A 21,430-nucleotide genomic window follows, 5' to 3' on the forward strand; every position below is an offset into this window, starting at 1 on the left:
TATATATATATATATATATAAATCTTACTCTTTATTTTGTCAATTACGTATTAAAAGCTATTTCTGTTTGAAAAACTAAGAACTACTTTTATGTAACATCACAGACATCTGACTGAAGCAAATGCCTACCAGTTTTCATGTACTGCCAATGCTTATTGCAAGTAAAGTTTCTCAAGGCCCTTGTTAGCAGGAGATGTCAAGGGAATGTCAGATACCAGTATTCAAACTATGTAAATAAGGTAAGTATATATTAAAGCTGCTTAGGTAATTTCATTTAAGTATCAGAAACAGTGCTATAAAGTTATATCAGTTTCCCATTTAAATAGTCTAGGCAGATTGGGGCACTATCACATGATTTGCTTCTTTGTTACCTGGACACAGCACACCATTGCACCATGTAGATTTGTTTGTGGTTGCAGAAAGAAAGATTGAAAGTGTGAACACCAGAGTGTTTAACTGCACAGAGCAAGCAAGAGCCCTATATATACTGTATTTTAAGCGTTCCAACTTTTAAGCCATGGCTGCATTGTATGACTTCCTATTTTTGTAGGCTCTCACAGGATACCTACCACCTGTCTGTCTTCCATATAGTTGCAGATGGACCTGCTCTTAAGAAGAACATTTTATGGGGTATTTACAAATGTGAACAGAGGGACTGATCTCTGTAGGCTTCCAGTGTAGAAAAAAGAAAAACACAGATTTTAGTCAAAGGCAAAATCACTCTCTTGAGAACTCTCTTACTTGGTTGAATATAGAAAGGTGCAGGAGAGCCATGGGTTAAAGTTAACATTTATGGATATCTTCTTGTTCCATTTTGCAGTCATATATTAAACCCTGTAAAATGAGAAGAGGAAACATATTCCTAGAATCATAATGCATGAATTTTGTAAGAAACAAGGGATAGGGATCTGTAAATTGTAGCTCAACTTGAAAGGAAATGCAAAGGATGTTGAAGGAGAGCAGTACTTGGTTTTCTTCCCTGCACTTTAAAATGTTCCTGATTTGGGTTCTGACTTTGAAATTCTTTGATTTTTCCAAAATATATTTAGATAGGAGGCTTCATGGTCAACAAATAAATGGTCTTAATACAGTTTTTAATTTAATGCAAGTTTTTTCACAACTGAATTTTTTCACTGGGACATGTACTCACTTCTGGTAAAACATTAGGTGAAGCTGCACTCTCAAGTTCTAAGCTTGAAAATCTCAAAACAAAAATACCATTTGTCTGAGGTGTGGCCAAGCTGAAGATGTTCTGACATTCTCTGACATGATCCTTTTCCGTGTTTTTCATGTGAACAGTGATCACAAACCTGTTGGCTCACCTGTGGTGGGCCTCATCACAGAGTTACTCCAATTGCTGTAATAAATTAAATGGTCATTGGGTCCAAAAGGAACCCCTCAACATCCTCAAAACATCCTCGAAAGCCCACACCCCAGCAGATAGACCCATTACTTCTTGTTTTCTGTCTGCTCCAGAGACAGAAACACACCTTAAATAGAAACTAAAAAAAAAAAATAATCTCATTTATAGTCAGTGTTGGACAGGAATATTTTTGAAATCTTACATAAGAGTTGTAATCATAAAGGATTGGCAAATCTTAATTGTAATCCAACAGCATGTAGTTTGGTTAAACGCATTTAAATACGGAATGTATATCACCACTGACTGGAAAAGTATGAGAGATTCTTCTCCCAGTTGTACATTTCAGTATCTTTCAAAAACTTCAAAACAATCTTGAGAATTTTGTTATGTGAATTCCTTCCAGTATTCCTTAGGGTATATCTTCTTTGGAGATGCACACAACCTGTATTTGCTATTCTGTTTTCTGGACAGGAGCTTTGCTAAGCTTTGAAAAGAGAATGTTAGCATTTTTAAAGTCTTTTTTCCCCTTTTTATTATATGAATCAGTGTTCTTGAAGGAGTCAAAGTTCAATCCTCCTGCTGCATAACAATGCCTTTCAGTCTAATATTAGAGACCGAGTCCCATTTTACTTTGTAATACAAAGCTTCACTTTGGCATTAATTTCATTCAGAAAGCAGCTGCACTTATAATAGATTCCTTTTAAGCAAAATGGAAAATATACATTTATCAAATGACTTTCTTCCAGTAATGCTGCAGCAGTCTTTATTGCATCAAAGTTGTCAGCAATCAGCCCATCTTTCTGAATAAAGATGTGCCAAATCATAGAAGCAGGCTTTATATTGAATAAGCAATAAGTGAATTCTGTGGCAGATGGACAGACAGACACTATCTCAACTTTTACAATATGATGTATTTATTTATGCCCACATCACATAGCTTGAGCAAATGACTATTGGGGAATATTTCCTACATGGACATAGCAAGTGACGTTATCAAAATAAAAATCATGCTTTTCAAAGTGTTTTGCCTAGAAGACTAATAACACCTTATTACAAATGAAAGATTTTTTAAAATCAGCCTTAACAACTTCATCTTTCTCTGCTGATACTTTCTTTCTTTTTTATCTTCCAATATGGTTATTAAATGAATTACATTTCAGCAGAACATCAGTTTCACAGTCAGGTTCAGCACAGTTTTGTTCTGTTTGTAACTAAAGCAATGTTTACACTGCATTTTTATTTTAAGGGTTTGTTTTTCCTACTTGGGAAAATGTTAGGTCCAATTGAAAAGTTAATTCAAATATAAATTTGTGAGCTTATTTTTGAATATTCTGTGGACTGGAATATCCATTCTTATGAAGAGAAACTATTGCTCAACTATTCTTTGGTTACACAGAGAGACTCACATTAGTTACTTTATCCTCCTCTGCTGAGCCAAGCTTTTGACATGAAATACAGGATATTTCCAGCATTTTTCATAGTTCATTCTATGGATATCAGAATTCTGGAGGTTAGTGTTTTATAATCTCTTCTGTCCTTATATTAAACATCTTCAGGGATGCTTATTCTTGCAGGAGTTGTGATGGAGGATTAGGCAGTGGCAATGGAAAGAAAGGGAAGATATTTTCACTTAGTCCTGATACTATGGTTGTAAGATTTTGAACCCTGCCTATTCCACAAGCCCAGAAATCCTGCTGATCAGTCTTACACATTTATGACAAAATCAATCCAAAAGTGTCAAAATCAATTTGAAAGTGCTTAACTAGGACAGTATATCATATTCCTATTATGATTTTTTTCCCCCAGGTATTTAAAATGACAGTATCATTTTGTTTTCTGACATAGAATGATCCCACGGAAATAGCACTTGATAAACAGTAACAGATTTGAAAGGGAGTTAAGGAGGAGGAGAAGTCTGCTCTTCCACACTCTTCCTGCCTGCCTGCTTGCCAACCGAGATCAAGTCTGAGTTGGAAAATAATTTTAATGTTATTTAAAAAAAGAACCCTATAAATAAAAGCATAGAGTCAGTCAGCAATAAATTAATCAAAATAATCACAAAGTCATCTTAATCAGCAGGTTTCAAATTTCAGTGGTCTGAATATTTCTCTTTTCACTGCTCTGTTCACAGTAGCTATACAGGTAGTGGGTAGAGATGCCCCCAGTAAGACAGCCACTAAAATCCGTGGAATTACATTGCTTAGAAATCTCAACTGTATTAGTCCAGGTCTTTCTCACATCTCTTTAGAGCTGAGAATCCCGCTACCTTTCCTTTAATGTGTGCTTACTAAGCCTTGCAACAACACACTCAGGAATTGCAGCAGTGGTTGGATGCAGCCTGGGAAACCCCACAATACCAGCTGTTTTCTAGGTTTGTTACGTATGATAAGATGCAACAAATATCACACCCTGTTTTTTCAATGTACCATATAAACGAGTAGAAAATAAGGCAGGGCAGAATTCAGTTAAGCTGCAGTACTCTTCTGCAGTAGTAGTTTAAGTTCCCAAAGCTTCAGCTAGAGCTTCACCCCTCAAGTCTTAGAAATTAAAAAGCGGGGAAAAAAGCCCCCTACCAAAAAATCCCCTATTCTTTTGGTCATAGTTGTGTAAGACTGGCTGATCTAATTGATCTTACCTCCTCAAGGAAGCTTCCATTTACTTAATTAAGTGTAGCTCCTTGCCTGATTTACTGGTGTCTAGGAATTCTCTTGAACAGGTCCATTAACGGATTAGGGCAGTACATAATGTGCAGTGCTGAAACCCTACTACACTGAGTTGCAGAAGCTGTTTTATGTCCAAAGCTATGCTGAAGGTTGGGTTACAGCTTCTGTAGTTTTAATTGGCCAGCAGGAAGTCTAAACCACATTGCATTAATAGAATACAGCATACTCCTTGAAAGACAGCATGTCTCTATAATTAATTTAGGCTTTTGCATATTGAAACTTTTTTTTAGATAATGCATTAAATAAAAAACCTAACTATGGTATGTGCAGTATAAAAAAACTAAGAAAGCTTCACAGAATCATAGTATCACAGAATCAACGAGGTTGAAAAGGACCTTGAAGGTCATCCAGTCCAACCATGAACCTCACACTGACAGTTCCCAACTCTACCATATACCTCAGCGCTGTCAACCCGACTCTTAAACCCCTCCAGGGATGGGGACTCCACCACCTCCCTGGGCAGCCCATTCCAACACCCAACAACCCCTTCTGGAAAGAAATGCTTCCTAATATCCAGTCTAAACCTGCCCTGGTGCAACTTGAGGCTGTTACCTCTTGTCCTATTGCTTGTTCCTTGGTTCAAGAGACTCATCCCCGGCTCTCTGCACCCTCCTTTCAGGCAGCTGTAGAGGGCGATGAGGTCTCCCCTCAGCCTCCTCTTCTCCAGACTAAACCCCCCAGTTCCCTCAGCCGCTCCCCGTACGACCTGTGCTCCAGACCCTGCACCAGCTCCGTTGCCCTTCTCTGGACACGCTCGAGTCATTCAATGGCCTTTTTGTTGTGAGGGGCCCAAAACTGAACACAGGAATCGAGGTGCGGCCTCACCAGTGCCGAGCACAGGGGTCAGATCCCTTCCCTGTCCCTGCTGGCCACGCTATTGCTGACACAAGCCAGGATGCCATTGGCCTTCTTGGCCCCCTGAGCACACTGCTGGCTCCTGTTCAGCCGGCTGTCAATCACCCCCCCAGGTCCCTCTCTGACTGGCAGCTCTCCAGCCACTCCTCCCCAAGCCTGTAGCGCTGCTGGGGGTTGTTGTGGCCCAAGGGCAGCCCCTGGCATTTGGCCTTATTGAAACTCCTGCAGTTGGCCTCAGCCCATGGCTCCAGCCTGTCCAGGTCTCTCTGCAGCCTCCCTGCCCTCGAGCACATCAACGCTCCCACCCAGCAAATCGTGCAGTCATCCAGGCCTCGAGCAGCCAGTTTTGCCAGGAGAATGCTGTGGGAAATGGTGTTAAAGACCTTGCTAAAGTCGGGTAAACTACATCCACAGGCTTTCCCCCATCCAATAAGCAGGTCACCCTGTCATAGAAGGAGATCAGGTTTGTCAAGCAGGAGATGGTTTCATAAACCCATGTTAATGGTGCCTGAGCATCTGGTTGTCTCGCATGTGTTTTATGATGCTGTTTAGGATGAGCTGCTCCATCAGCTTCCCGGGCACCGAAGTCAGGCTGACAGGCCTGTAATTTCCTGGATCATCCTTCCGACCCTTCTTATAGATGGGCGTCACATTGGCCTATTTCCAGTCAGTCGGGACCTCCCCGGTCAGCCAGGACTGCTCGTAAATGATAGAAAGTGGCCTGGCGAGCACCCCAGCCAGCTCCTTCAGCACCCTCAGGTGTATCCCATCTGGTCCCATAGACTTGTGTATGTCTATGTGATGCAGTAGGTCACTGTCTCCTGGATTGCAGGGGGGTCATTCTCCCAGTCTCTGTATTCTGGCTGTGGAGGGGAGGCTGGATTCATCAGTACAACTAACCTTGTTATTAAAGACTGAGGCAAAGAAGGCATTAAAGACCTCAGCCTTCTCCTCATCACTTGTTACTTTATCCCCTTATGCAGGGACACAATTGTATCTGTTGTTTATGAAGGAAAATATCTTTTTCCTGTTGTAGCATCTGAGTATTCATTCTACAGTGTGGTATATAAGTGAAAGGACCACTGTGTGCACTTGCATATGAATAGTTCTGTGAAGCGAGAGTATTAGTTTACTTGAAGACACAAGGGATACTGTAGCTAAATTACACTAGAGTAAAAAAAAAAGAATGCACTTGAATGCTCATAGTAACTGTCTGCTTCTCTACTAAAGAAAATTTATAAATGAGGCCAACCATATATTTAAAGTGCATTTAACTCTGTATTTTCTTATGCTTTAGATGTTAACTATTTTTATGACTTCAACAAGATAATGATCACTCTCTGAAGACTGATCATTTTGAAATTTATAAATATGCAGCCATAACGAGTGTATCCATCAAGTAATTTAGCTATGAGCTAAGAAAACATTGTTCAAGATTTTTTTAAGAATGAATTGTTAGTTGAGTGAAGTAAGGCAGTTCTTTCTAATAGCTGTTTTATACTTAATCCAAATAAGAAATAGATGAGTAAGGGGAAAAATTTCAGAGGACTTGCATATTTATAACTTGTCCTTCACTCATAAAATTAGCTCTACAATTATGATTAGATCATACTGAAGATCTTACTGTGCATTGCAGAAGCTGCTAGTGGACCAGCACATAATTATATGAGATATTTTCCTATTTGTCTCTACTTGAGTGCTTACAGCAAAGCTTATCTGAATAAGAAAAATATTTTTTAAATTATTTCTTAGTTACTTGCATAGAACTCCGCCACAAGAGACTGAGGTATTGGTTTGTTTACAGTTTTGTAATGGTTATTTTCATTAGTTCCTTTATAATGGGAGACAGAAATGACCATGATTGAGTCTTCTGTATGAAGGGGTAATAAAAGTCAGGACCCTGGTAAAGGTACTAAAGAAGACAATGTATTGTATCCCTGTTCCTTGTGTCTGCCCCTTCCCCATTCCATGGGAAGAAGAGATGAAGTAAAACAGAATGACCATGCAGGGTTTTAATTTGGTGCTTCCACACACAAAATACTGGTTCTGAGACAATACAACTTTATGAATGTGATTTAAAATCCTCACTCATACAGTGATGAGTTGTGTACCCTTCAACTACTTCCCTAAGCCTTCCTTTGGACTACAGTTAGTTTGTGGGACTTTTTGACCAGTTTATAACTGTTATTTTTTTTTTAACATGCTGACCTTCAACAGTTTCCGTTGATTTAAGTTCAAACTTCAATCTCTTAGCAATCCACAGGATAGATTAATTTAGATTTTCTGTTTGTTGCAGAAAACACAGAGGAATTAACAGATTGTGCATTTACTTGATGGGATCTGAACTCTTCATCCAGAATGTAATCTGCTTTTTTAAAACTACATATTTCACTTTCTCCACAGTAGAATGACTTTTGCAAGGTTCCAAATTATTGGGATACAACTATAAGGTGAATTTTTTTTTTTTTCATTTTCTTAATTATTCATATCTGACAAGAAAAGAGAGAGCTAGAAAGCTTTCCTATATTAATTTTGCCATATATCAGTTTTCAGGCAGAGGAATGCAACCGTATTCAAATCATCCCCATGTGCAGCTGAAGTTTCAAAGCAGGCTGATACAGCCTCTGAATCAAGTTATGAGGTTAGGCCCCTTCCAGGAAATATTTAAATAAATTCTGCGGGAGATATTTGCATTCTTGAAGTCGTGTGTGCATGTGTGTGTATCTGACAGGGGAATCTCACTGAGCATTTGTTTTCTGTATTGTTGAAGTTACTAGATATTTCATAACACAAATGTACTTCATACTTACCTGATGTACTTGGTACTGATTTTCAGCTTCAGACTTCTTGAGTTTACCTCTAGGGGAAAATGTGGTCTGATTTTCCAAACTTTGTAAGAGATACAGATCCTGCTGAGCTAACTGGGCATGCTGTATTTTTGTACCTGAAAATAAACCTTTTCTGTATATCCTCTTGGCATCAACCTGCATGTGCGCATGTATTGACAAGTTTTTCTTCCTTCCACAAGGTGCTAAAGATTACATTGAGGGACTACATAAGTCTTTAGTATGGTTTCTTTATAGTGATGTAAGTACTTATATGAATCTTCAAATTAAAGACTGTGAATTTAGATATTAAATTCTATATTCAGCACTTTTAAGTACTGCTAGAGATAGGTTATTCAAGGCTTTTTGCAGTTCTGAACAAATAGCTCCATGAACTAATAATAGTCATTCTCATGTTTTCAACTTGCAAGTACTGATAACAATTTGCTTTACTATTATACGTTAGAGAGCATATTCTTAAAAAATACTGTATTAAAAAACTGTGTGCATGATTCTACTCTAAACGTGTAGAGAAAACCATCTAGTTTTTCATTGAAATAGCAAATATACCTCAGTAAAAAGAAATACAGATTACATTGTTGAGGAAAAAAAGTGACTTGAGCATTTAAGGATATTTGACTTAGTGTGTATGTGTTGACATTTTTTTCTTGGTTTTTAATGTTTCAGAGTTTTTCAGGTGAATTTTATTTATATATCTACACAACTTTTAAACATATTCTTCTGAAGAGTATTTCCCTTTACTGTTTCCATGTTATTAATACCGGTTTACACAGATCTTTCAGATTGTATGAATAGGATGTAGCTATAATATCTACTTCAAAGGTATACTTTTTAGAGTATAGTATATCTATATGTATGCAAAACCTTGGGCATTTGTTTTCATCATCCAATTAATTCAAGGATTTTACAGGGTTCAGGGATACAAGACTGATCTCTCAGTTTATTTTGCAAAGTATAACTATATGGTATTGAAACGCCACTGGTGGTACACGTAGCACAGTGGAGCAAGCTTCAGTCAGGTACAGTCAGACTGAAACACAAATTATCTTGGCATCAAAGAGTGTGTTTCCCATTGATCCTCGTCCATGTTGTTAAACTAGTCAAACAATGTAAAAGTCTGCATCATGCCTGCATCACCTTTGTAAATAAATAGGGAGATTCAGTAAGAGAGAGAAATGGAAATTAAATATCCAATGAATTTGGGTGCCTTCAAAATACAGGTGAATTAAGAACTGATTTGCCTCCTGCTTGAAAAGATGTGAATCTTCTTCCCTTAAAGCTCCCTAGGGCATGACTATATTAATTTCATATTTCTGATTTCTAAAAAGAACTTCTATCAGGGATGGTGATAACAGCTGAAACTTTCACAACACAACCCCTGCTTCAACACCCAACCAATCAAAAAAAAAGCAGGATACTTTTAGACAGGGAATTAATGAGATTTGAGATAACTTTCAGGTTTTGTCTTCACTGTTTCTCCAGTCCTACACTTGCTCTGATCTCACTGGGGAGCTAAGCCCACAGGGATTTCACTTTGTGATGAAGATTGCAGTGTCGCTTGGAGCTGGGACTCCCACCTTTTTTGGATAATGTGGGTGGATTCTCTTCATCCTTTATGGGCAGAAAGACTCCTCAGCAAAGTATAACAATCTCCCTCACTCCATCTCTCCAGGGCCTCACAGACTCCCTTTGACTGCACGCTGACAGCAAATCTATTCCAGTACTTTGGGGAGAATAGGAATTAACATTAGCCCAGGGAAAGCGGTAATGTGACATTCTTTTAGTCCTATTCCTTCGGCACTTCTGGTGCTGTGATACTTTTGTTAATGCTGAGAAACTGAGAAGACAGGGAATGGAGATGATAGAGACAAAGAGGCTGATCTGACGGTGGCACTGAGCAGGGTTTAAGGCAAGTGTCTGAGCTGTTATGATAGTGTTGGCACTGCCTGGAGTTGTATATATTGAAAATTTTTTACTTTTTCCCATATAATATCTTTAGAATATCCCAACACTTTTTTTCCCACAGTGGGATTGAGGGAGTGGATGTGTATCAACATCCGGCTGCTTGTGATGTTTTTGAACCCCGTGTTTTGGCAGGCTCCAAGTTGACCTTCTGCTTTATAATGGTTCCCAAAATTACCTACTTTTGTCCTGTTGGTATGTTCTGTGCCATTTTTTATCACTGTATCTGGGAACTTTGATAATATTGGGATTTTTATAAGTTACTTTACTGTAAGAATAGAAAACAAGCAAGCCATATCACTATTCAGACATTAAAGAGGTGTCTTACAGCAATAAAGAAACCTTACCTGCACAGTGTAAACTTAAAAACGCCAATGTTAAAGTCTAAGATTCGAGGACCTGGATTCAAATCGAGATTTACGTCATTAGTTTTAAGTGTTATAGCTGGCTTTATTACATGTTATATCATCATGTAAGAATCATATATAGGAAGAAATTTAGACAGGGCAAACTCAGTTTTTATCATCAGAGATTATAATCTTTTGCTTCACATACTACAAACAGCTAGTTCATGCTAACAGATTTTGTCAGCATTGTTGAACCTCCACAGCCACTGTTACATGGTGGCCTCAAAAGAAGAGCATTACATCTATTACAGTGCTGTCTTTTGGTGTGGCAGAGGGATGCAGCAGACCAGAGGGGAGCTGATCTAGCAGGCCTTTATGAGAAATTTTACAGCACCTCATTGAATTTCTCTGGATCATTAGTCCTGTAGTCCCCTTACTGCGTACAAAACACTGTATGTTTACACTGACTAACACTGGGTTACATTACTAACACTGGGTTTGTACCTACCTCTCTAGATTACAGATAATTTAATAATGATTGTCTCACAACTGCACTGAATAATATTACTACTACTTTCTGAAAGATGTAGAATATACTTGCACTGAACGTGTTCTGGTTTCCTCCCAGCGACAGGCACAACTCTTCACTTGCTTTTGGGGTATGCATTTGTGGCATGTTGGCAGAGCTGCTAGTTGTAGCAGGGGAGACAGTCTCAGAGGCAGCTCGGGGCTTTTATACCCACAAACTATTATGAATAGCTTCATAGACTTAGAAGTTTTCCAGGGTAAAGGGTTATTGAATTAAGCCTTATGACATCTTGGTGTGGGTTAACCCTGACAGGCAGCTAAGTCCCACACAGCCAGTCACTCACTTCCCCTGAGCAAGATGGGGAGTTGTGGGTTGAGATAAAGGCAGTAAAGCAAAGCTGCATGTTCAAGCAAAGCGGCAGACGAATTGATTCATCACTTCCCGGTGGCAGGCAGGTGTTTAGCCATTTCCTCTTCATCATGGGTAACAGTTACATAGGAATGCAAACACCGTGACATGCCCTCCTTCCTTCTTCTTTACCCAGATTTTATCACTGAACCTGACGCCACACGGTCTGGGATGTCCCTTTGCTCGGCTGGGATCAGCGGTCCTGGCGGTGCCCCCTCCCAGCTCCTTGTGCACCCCCAGCCTCCTCTCTGCAGGGCGGGGTGGGCAGCGCTGCTGTGATGTTCGGCAAAAGCTAAAACCTCCGTGTTAACAACGCTGTCTAGGCCATAGATCCAGAACACAGCACCGGATGAGCTGTTATGAAGAAAATTAGCTCCCTCTCAGTCAAAATCTGTTATTCTGTTCCATATAAAGAATAACTTGAATCAGGCGAATGTTTTAGCTGTGCTTTATTCTGCAACATAACTCAGATTTCTCACGCTTAAACGTGAGACCAGCTTGCAAACATATACTTTATTTTCCAGTGAAAACTGGAAACTACTTACTGTAGTTTTACTAACAGTAGAATAGCATAATATAATACCAAGATACCTAGGGGAAGCAGGTTTTATATTTTGTGTTTTAAGGAAAAGCTTCTGAAGCTTCTTTAACATTCGGGAAAACTAAAGGTAGCTTTCACATTAAGAAATAACAATAAGCAAATAAATAAATGACAGAAATTTTGAGTTTACCTCTGCAGAGCCTGTGTTTTGGCTAACTAATTTTTAAGTTTAATTTTTTGCATAACCTAGTTGTCTTAGCAATTTATGCAAGTTTTGACCTTGTGTGGAATTGGTAGAGCATTGTGTCTTAAGTGCCAGATCTGTACGTTGCCAGATGCAACTGAGTGCTATTAATTGTTCTAGAATTGGGCACAGCAAAATTGTGCTTATTAAGTTAGAGACTAAATGAAAAAGATCAAGCATTGATTGTGCCAGCAGATTATTTTGTGTTAGAAGAACAATCTCTGTTTGTTAAATGATTATTCCATAGCATGATAACAGAAAGGAAATACGGATAATCTTATTTATCTTTTTATTTGACTCTCTCTCTTTGAAAAGATTAAATTAATGTAGAGGTTGAAGATTCTGAATGAAATTTCTAATAAGCCATGACTGCTACTCACAGTAACATTTTTTCACCTACTGGGAAAGCAGAAAAAAGTGGAAGTGTACAACTCCTTGTGATTTTCTGCAAGTTTCTATGCATGTATTATGATTGTGACATTGAAGACTATACTCTTTTTTGACACAAGAAAGGAAAAAGTGGAAGTAAAATGTTGCTTTAAAAAGTATTCAAACCAGAATTCTGACAGCATTGCACAATTAGCTCTTACATTAAGCATTTATGGCAGCTACAAATTCACAGCATGGTTTTTGAGGCAGTAATAAATGGGGTGGGGGACCCAAACCAGAGAGTCCAACTGACATTTTACAACCAGAACAAAGGGTTTAAAGTGTATGGCTTGTATACAACTACTTATGTATTACATATTAACCCCTTAAACTATGACTAAATTCAATATCACCCCTTAAAGAGGATTCATGCAGTTAATTATCAGTAAATTAAGTCCTTCAATCATTTGGAAGGTTGAAGAACATGAAATTATATAATACTTACCAAATGATGGCCAAAATCTGACTTAATTTACACTCTAGAGTCAATGATGCTCATGAGATTATGAATCAGGTCAGAGTCTGGCCCTCTTAGTAATTAAAGTAGGTTAGAAATAAAGAGCTCATTCAGAATGTCAGTGTGAATCTGCAAAGCCTTATGGTATAGAACTGTACACCTCCAGGAACACAGTGCTATGTGGCAGTGTGACAAAAGAGGAGAGGAAAACTCCCTCCACTTCAGGGGCTTTCTTGAATAAAAAATGATTTGTATGGATGTTCTGCAGTTTTTCTATGAGCCTTGGGGAATGCCTTTGATGCACTTGATTAGGGAACAAGATCTCAACCTTGTAGACTCAGTAAGATCTTCACATGTTTAAATACAGATAATTAGTCTCAGTTCTTTTTTTTAAAAAAAAAAACCTTACACCCTCATGGTTTTTTGCTTTTTTTTTTGCCTTTCTTGTACTATTCATTGATTATAAGAGTGTTTAAATGCCAGTGCAATACCCTGTTCTTAATTTATGCAATATAAACGACCATATCTAATTTTTATTTTGGAATATAAGATGATCTATATTTTACAACAGATCTGAAAATGGAGTAGGAAATTCTTCACATTTATTTATGTAGTGTAATGTAGTGAAGTGCAGAGATTCCTAACTCACATATGCAGTATCAGGATGAGATTCTCGCTCGGGAGCAGCCTAGCAAAGTTGGGAAGTGGGTGTGTCCCCACATAACCTGTAAAAATGACCTTAACTTCTGCTGGGGTCCATGTTTGCTACATCTTCTCTGACATGAGCTTTTCAGCAGGATAAATTTGATATGCAGAATGCTGTATTCAGTTCCAGTGGCATAATTCACAGGTAGCCAACAAGATGTCATTATTTAGAATGTCTGAAAACTGTATGATGAGCCCTGGGATTCCGTATTTGGTTATCCATCATGAGTGTGCTTTGGCCTACTGAATTAATTTAGTCCATGATTCTTTACTGTCCTAAAAAGATGGTGTATTCTGCCAAACACATGAATTCAGCTATGTAGGTGGATAAATATGTGTGGCTGAGCCATTTTTTTCTATCATCATGGATGAAAGCTTGATTTTCAGCCTTGTTGAGCATAGTTTTGCTCTGATTACTCAGCTCTGAAGAGGCATTGGTCCAAAGTAAATTTTGGGAAAAGCATATTCTACCATATCTGGAAAATGTTCTGATAGTTTTAATTCTCTCTATCTTGGCAGACTTGTTACTGACTGGTTCAAATTACTTAACTATGGAGTTATCCATTTTTGATACCTGTAAATAAATTCCCTTTCTCAGAGAAGCATTGGAAAGTCAATTAGTTTGCTTATTTAATGGACTTCAAACCTAATGAGAAATATACAGAATATATTAGTCTCTGATTCCAGTTTTTCTATGTGTGCCCATCTTGTGTATGGAAAGAAGAGGATTGCAGAAGGGTTCAGGAGTCTGGCATGCTACTGTCTGGGGGACTTTTTTATTAAGCTATTTCATAATGGTTTTGTAGACAATGTACAGTATGTTAGTTCTATGTCAGAGCATTATCCAGGGAATGTAATGGGAGTTTCCTGTGCATATTTGTTTATGCACCAGGATGTGTTCTAGTGTTGAGGTGTCACATCCACAGATTAGAGTCTTACCTTTAATCACTCTGCTCATGCACAGGTTAAAATAAAACAACACACCCCTTCCTCAAAAAAAAAAAAAACCAAAAAAACCCCAAAAAACTGCTGGTTGTGTTTCACTCTGATGCACTGGTTCAAAATGGCTTTCTGTCTCACTCCACTGGTTTCTTGGAGGTGGGGATTGATCTGTGAATCTCTTGCATGATATGTTTGAAATATTTATCTGAGGTTGAACTGTCAGGTGGTGTCCAACTCACTCATTACTAGGCAGCAGGGGGAGGCAGGGCTGTCAGGAAGTTATCATTTTCATAAGATATGGCTCTGTGTTGATATTTATGGACAGCAGGTTCTGTGCTTTGTTGAACTTTGCAACTGGAAGAGCTTGTTGCAAGCTATTTGATTTAAATGCTGAAAATGGTAAACTGAAGGTAACAGTAAATTATATCCAAACAATGTTAACACTGTCATTATATGTAATCTTCATGGTCTTTTTCTTATTTCTCTTTGAAACTTTATTCTTAGAATTATTTTTCTGGTTTTGTTCTCCCTTATTTCTCGTTTTCTCTTGCCCTAAGTTGTTCTTCTCTAAGTATGTCAGTGACTATCTTGCAACCCAGGGTAATTGGTACCTGGTAAATGACCTGTGTTTTGTTTCTTGCTCTGAATACTCCCTGATCTCCCTGAGCTGGGTGAAACATGCCTTCAGGGTGCTACAAAGTTTGCCATGATCAAATAATCAAGGACTTTTCTCATGGTGCAACCAGGCACCAATAAACACTTGTCTTACCTCCTACAAATCGTAAATTCAGTTTTGTTACAGATTATTAGTAAAGAAATAAACCATCAGATGAAATCAGACTGACATTTTTCCTGTTGTGTGCTCTCTTTTATGCCAACATTATGCCATGATACAATACTACTGTTTGTTCTGTGGGAACGCGGTGCTACATACAGGCAAGACTGAAAGGTTTCATTATATTTTGGATTCCAGGAGCATGACAGACATTTTTACATTATACAAACTACCTAAAATTGTAGTTCTTTAATGTTTTCATTGTCTGAAAGGCACATCTTATAACTGTAGGATAGGAATGTTATCTTTAGGTCAAATTACTGTGTGCTGAAGCATGACCCAATTTCCAGTTTTAATGTGAATCCTATTTTTGGTTGTGCAAAAAAAATATACAAAATGCCCATTGACTGTAAGGTGCTTATTTCAGTTTTATTAAAGAGCTGCTGATTGCAAGTTATGGGATGCTATAAAATTGAAACTGTCTTATTTAAAAGCATTCTTGCTCATGCGATGGTATAAAGGTGGATTTTATAGCTGTGTAGATATTGTGTGAGGTTATTTAGATATAGTGGTTCATCTGCAGATATTTTCTGTTCTTTCTCTTAAAAAAAAAGTCCTGACACTTTTACATTTTGACAGTTAATCTTTAATTCCTCACCATACCAATTAACTGTGAACTATTAGAGAAACAATAAGCCATGAATCATCAGCTACAAGTAGGCAGAGAGTTTAATAGTCAAGAGATTGAGCATTTCTTAATCTTAGATACACTCAACATCAAAGTGAATAAATCCAAGGTTAAAAAGAAAGGCTATCACATTCCCCACTGGTTTAGAAAAAACCTTTTTTTTCCCTCTCTTGTTCATCTGCTAATACAACACAACAAAAGGAAGGACCTGATTCTGCAATCCTTGATTCGTACAAGAAGCTCTTATTTCTGTATCAGTCACACTAAGCAAAGTATATTATTAATAGAGTATACAAAAAAAAAAATCATGAGAACAAACAACCTACTTGTGTAAACTTTTAGTTCTGTGGAGAGTCCTTATGAAAATGAATACTCCCATTTCAAGGGTATTATGTGTGGCAGTACAGCTATTCAATTAAGAGCCTTTGAAACCTTTAAAAGCTTGTATTCTGCCTAACTATGAGCACATAAATAGTCTTTGGCTTTCATAGAGTTACTCATCTATCAGAAGTTAAGCTGGAGTTCATGTATATTGCTGGATCAGTGCCAGACTCTCCTGCATCTTGCAGAACAAAGTTACTAGATCAAAAGGCTGAAGACATTTCTGTGGTCAAAACTGCATGGGAATTGGACTGCTTAATCTTCAACATTTTGAAAATGATTGGTTACTGCAGTACTTTCTAAACACACTTAACAACTACAGAAGGTTATATAGAAAGAATAGTTGAGACTATATTTAGAATTAAACAGAATTGGACGCTATGCATTTCTAAAAAGCTAACTGTCTTTAGAGCAAGCTGCTACATTTCAGACAGGGCAAATGCAATTGGAAGAGTTTCACAAATGCAGTGTCTGTAAGTTAGGATTTTTATACAGAGTTGAGGAGCATTTCAGTCTAATAGGGCTCCTGCAATAGAGCTGCCTTTCAGATCAGTGGGTATGCTCTGCCAGGTTGGAACTTTGTTAAAATTCTAAGAGAAGCAGGCTCAGATTTGGATTTCTGCACCTTCTCACGAGATCAGTAAGGAGAGGTAGGCTGGTATATTCTGGAGAATATTTTTCTGTAGAGAAATACTTACTCATCAAAAGTGACAGTCTGAAGGAGAAAGGAGTAAATGAAAAAGACTGTTTCAAACCTAAATTTGGAAATGTTTTCAATTGCTAGAAGATATTGCACAAATGGTTCGAAGAAGCCTTGCATCTGTCAAAATGACCCAGTTTGGTGGTCTTTGAACATTTGATGGGAGGTGGCTTAGTTCAGCATAATTTCTTATTTCATAATCCATACTTAATTGCCAAATTGGCATGTTTTACAGATGTCTGCGCAAACACTAACAAAATATTCAGTCCAACATGGAAATAGGAGGAAAATTAAATTTAGCAGCTGATATATCCAAGGAATATCATTAAGTAGTATCCATCTAGATACTTTACAAAGAAATGATAAAACTACTAATTTTATGAGTTTTAGATATTTTTAGTTTTGATAGTAAATGTTTCAGACAACTCTAGTGTTAATGCACCCGAGGCCAGTGCTGCTTCTTTACCATTATCTTTCCTTTCTCAGCCATTTGTAGAAAAATTGTAGGAAATTCTGGTAGTGTTTCCTTGCTCAGGTATTCCAACAAAAAAATATTTAATCCAAAAACCCACAGGGATCAGTAATATTCTGCTATTGTTATTTTTCCAAAGCAGCTTGTTGCCATTAAAATTTCCTCAATATCAATAAAGCTTCTAATGTGTTTAAATAAATAAAATAGGAGAATTAATCAAATTCTACTCTGTATCATTAGGGGTAATGAATAGCTAAAAATCTATTCTGTTAGAAATGTAGAATTGCTTAATTCAAATTTCTGTATCAACAATGCTGATATAGGGGAAACAAGTAAAGGGTGTTAAGGGGCCTCTGTTAAGGAATTATTATGTGATCTAGTTGCACAAAGATAAAAGCAAATGTTAAGATAAAAGTTTATCTGCATTGTACTGATTTACTGTCACATTAGTTATGAACCAGAAGGGAAACATCTTCTGCTGATCAGAATGAGAGTAATCAGAGTACAGGCTTGGAAGGCACCTGATAAATTGTTCTGGACCATCCGCCATCTCTGGGCAGAACATTCTGGTCTGATATTTCCTTGCAGTGAAACTTCCTTCTAGTTGATACATTTTTAAGAAGTCTATCAATTCAAAAGTATGAAGACTTTTTTCTCAAAATCCCCAACAATCTTTCTCCAAAAGGTTTGACAACATTTGTAGTCACTCCTACTTAAAAACTAACCAGCTTTTCAACTGTATTTCATTTATACTGATCTTCCTTTAGCCTGCAGTCTATCAAGATGAGCTTCAACAAGGCCAAGTGCCACGTCCTGCCCTTGGGCCACAACAACCCCCTGCATCGCTACAGGCTTGGGGAAGTGTGGCTGGAGACCTGTCTGGAAGAGAAGGATCTGGGGGTTCTAACTGACAAGCAGCTGAACAGGAGCCGGCAGAGTGCCCAGGTGGCCAAGAAAGCCAACGGCATCCTGGCTTGTATTGGAAATAGTCTCACCAGCAGGAGTAGGGAGGTGACAGTCCCCCTGTGCTCTGCATTGGTGAGGCCACACCTGGAGTTTTGTGTCCAGTTTTGTGAACCTCAATACGAGAGAGATATCGAGGTGCTGGAGCGAGTGCAGAGGAGAGCAACGAAGCTGGTGAAGGGCCTGGAGAATAAATCCTATAAGGAGCTATTGAAGGAGCTGGGACTGTTTAGTTTGAGGAGGAGAAGGCTGAGGGGAGACCTCGTCACTCTCTACAACTACCTGAAAGGACGTTGTAGAGAGGTTGGTGCTGGTCTCTTCTTACAGGTGTTTAGTGACAGAATGAGGGAATGGCTTTAAACTCCAGCAGGGGAGGTTTAGACTGGACATTAGGAAAAAAAATTTCAGAGAAAGAGTGGTCAGACAGTGGAATAGGCTGCCCAGGGAGGTGGTTGAGTCACCATCCCTGGATGTGTTTAAGAGTCGTTTAGATGAGATGTTGGGGGATATGGTGTAGGGGAGAACTTTGTAGAGTAGGGCCGATGGTTGGACTTGATGATCCCAAGGGTCTTTTCCAAACTGAATGATTCTGTGATTCTGTGAATACTGTTAGTTATTGAGGTGAAGTTTCTGTGCATTTAAACTAATGGGTTCTTTGGAAGAAGAAGTTGAAAGGACGAGTAACAAGGTGCTGTGCAGTGTTTGAACTAAATATTGTATTTACATGAATTCTTTGCTTTGTGATCCAAATCCAATGGGGAGAAAACAGGTGTTATTTCCATGTTTAGGGCACACATTCTTTCATGTAGGTGATTTCTACAGTAAACCAGGATCCGAGAAGCTCTTATTGTTGTCCATCTCTACTACAATTACTTTTTAAGGTCAGTATCCTGAGAACTTTGTCTACTCCATGACTAGCAGTTTCAAACCCAGCATGAGCACAATAATAGAGGATGGCACTATTTCTTTTACTGTCTGAATGGAAGATAGTAGAATATGGTTGGTATTACAAGATTATGAAAGAGTCAAGAATAAATCATATGAAGGGATACAGAAGTAGTCCGTGTGACTATCAATGTATTTTTATATTCTGGAAGGATAATTTCCATAAAATGCTGGTGGAAAGGGAAGAGGAGTTGAAGAAATAAGTCCTTCCGGAGATGGTCTGTGCTGTCAGGAGAAGTTGCTGAAACTATAAATGCCGTTTAGAAAACACACTGAGCCAGGAACTTCCAGACCTAGATAAGAGAGATTTTTTGTTTTCACATTTTGTGTCAAAACAACAGAAAGCTTCCATCCTTTTCCTTCTCACTTCAGAGAGACCTGTAATCTAAACTACAAGTAATGGTGATAGCAGTCTCTTAATGGGAATTCTAAACAAATAGAAATGCACATAAAAGAAGACTACAGACTACTTTGGCATTACCAGCAGTATTTAAAATGTTGGTTCCCTAATATTGATCCTTTGCTTTTCTGAGCAATGGGCTTATTCTCTGTTGAACTGTGAAACTGAAGTATTTTTACAAAAAGTCAAGTTAATATTTTATTTATCTGTGGTGTTACTTTTGTGTGGGAAAGTCACAGAAATAACTCAAGTGAAATAATTTTCCCCCTCCTTAAAATATATCATAACTTTGTACATTCATTTCTCTTGAAAGTTGAATAGCAATAACACTCCAGTAAAAGAATTTACATTTGAAAGAGCAGTTTTGAAATTTTGATGCACTTTTATCTCTCAAAGAACACTAAAGTTTAACTTAAAAGTCAATTTTAATCAGAATCTCTTCCTTGGTTATTGTTATTTTCTTTTTATATATTTTAGTATAGATATCCATGTGCATGCTCTTCTTTCCTGCATGTATAAAATAATTGAAATATAGATATATATTCTTTGATTTTTTTTTTTAAATGAATCACTCATTTTTAAAAATTCATACCAGATTTTTTCAACTCTCCACTGCCAATAACTGTCTGGATTATATTTTCAGTCTTTTTAAGGGCCATAAAAAGTATTAATCTAGAGAGTTATGCTGTGGCTTGGCAATGGGGAATCATTTCTTAATTTATTTTCTATTTCTTCTTGTTTGCTATTTATGAAAAAGTTTTTTACAGTTGCATGGATTTTTTGGCTAATATTTTTTTCATGAAAAGTCCAGCAGTTTACAGCAAAACAAAAGTTTATGTTCTCTGACTCATCTTGCAATTTGGACCTTAAATTCATGTCCTCTATGTGTGGTGAAGACCTTCATCTTACACCCCAACTAATGCCATAGTTGTGCTCTTTTCTTAAACAGTTATTGAATTGTATTGACAGAAAAAATTACTATGATGCTGAATTACTGGCTGTTTGTTTGGGGTATTGCCTTTGTTACAGAAAGATTTTCTGTTCTTTTATTGAGGGATTTGCTATCTTATAATGACACTGAAAGAAACTGTATTTTAAAAGGGAGGTGCAATTGCACTTTTCTTCATCATTCCTATTACAATTTTCAGCAGTTTCTGAAGAGTGGTGGTGGATAGTTGTCCTGAGATGTAGAGCTACCTGCTGCTATTCAAGGAACAAAGACTAAAAGCTTTAGCCCATGTATTTCTCAAATACACTTTTCTGGTTTAATTACAAGCTGATTACTCTGTGAGTTCTCAAAAATCTGCCATCCCCCCTTCCCTTTTCTCCTGGGGTTGTGTTACACAAAGTGTTTGAACTATAATTTGTATTAGGATAGTGTATGTCATATAAGCACTGTACACATTTCCTATCTTCCAGACTATGAGAAAATTATAGTAATATCATAGTAAATAGAGAAACTTAGTCTAAGAATTTTCAAGTCACTGAACAGACTAGGAAATGGCCTCGTGGGATGTTTTTCTGATCCAGTCTGACCAATCCAGACTTTCAACACCTGCAATGTTACATGTGGATAAAACATTGGATGTTTTAAAAAACCCCACAAATCTCAACATCCAAATCTAATGAACATGGGGTTTTTTTTGTAGTTTTTGTTGCAGCTGCTACAACAATGAGCAAGTTAGGCCTACAGAATTAGGATTTAGCAATATATTTGGCAAATACAGTATAATGCCATTTAAAACTCTGTTATGT

The sequence above is a fragment of the Athene cunicularia genome, assembly GCF_003259725.1.
Source record: "Athene cunicularia isolate RWA chromosome 13 unlocalized genomic scaffold, athCun1 chr13_part1, whole genome shotgun sequence".
NCBI classification, from domain to species: Eukaryota; Metazoa; Chordata; class Aves; order Strigiformes; family Strigidae; genus Athene; species Athene cunicularia.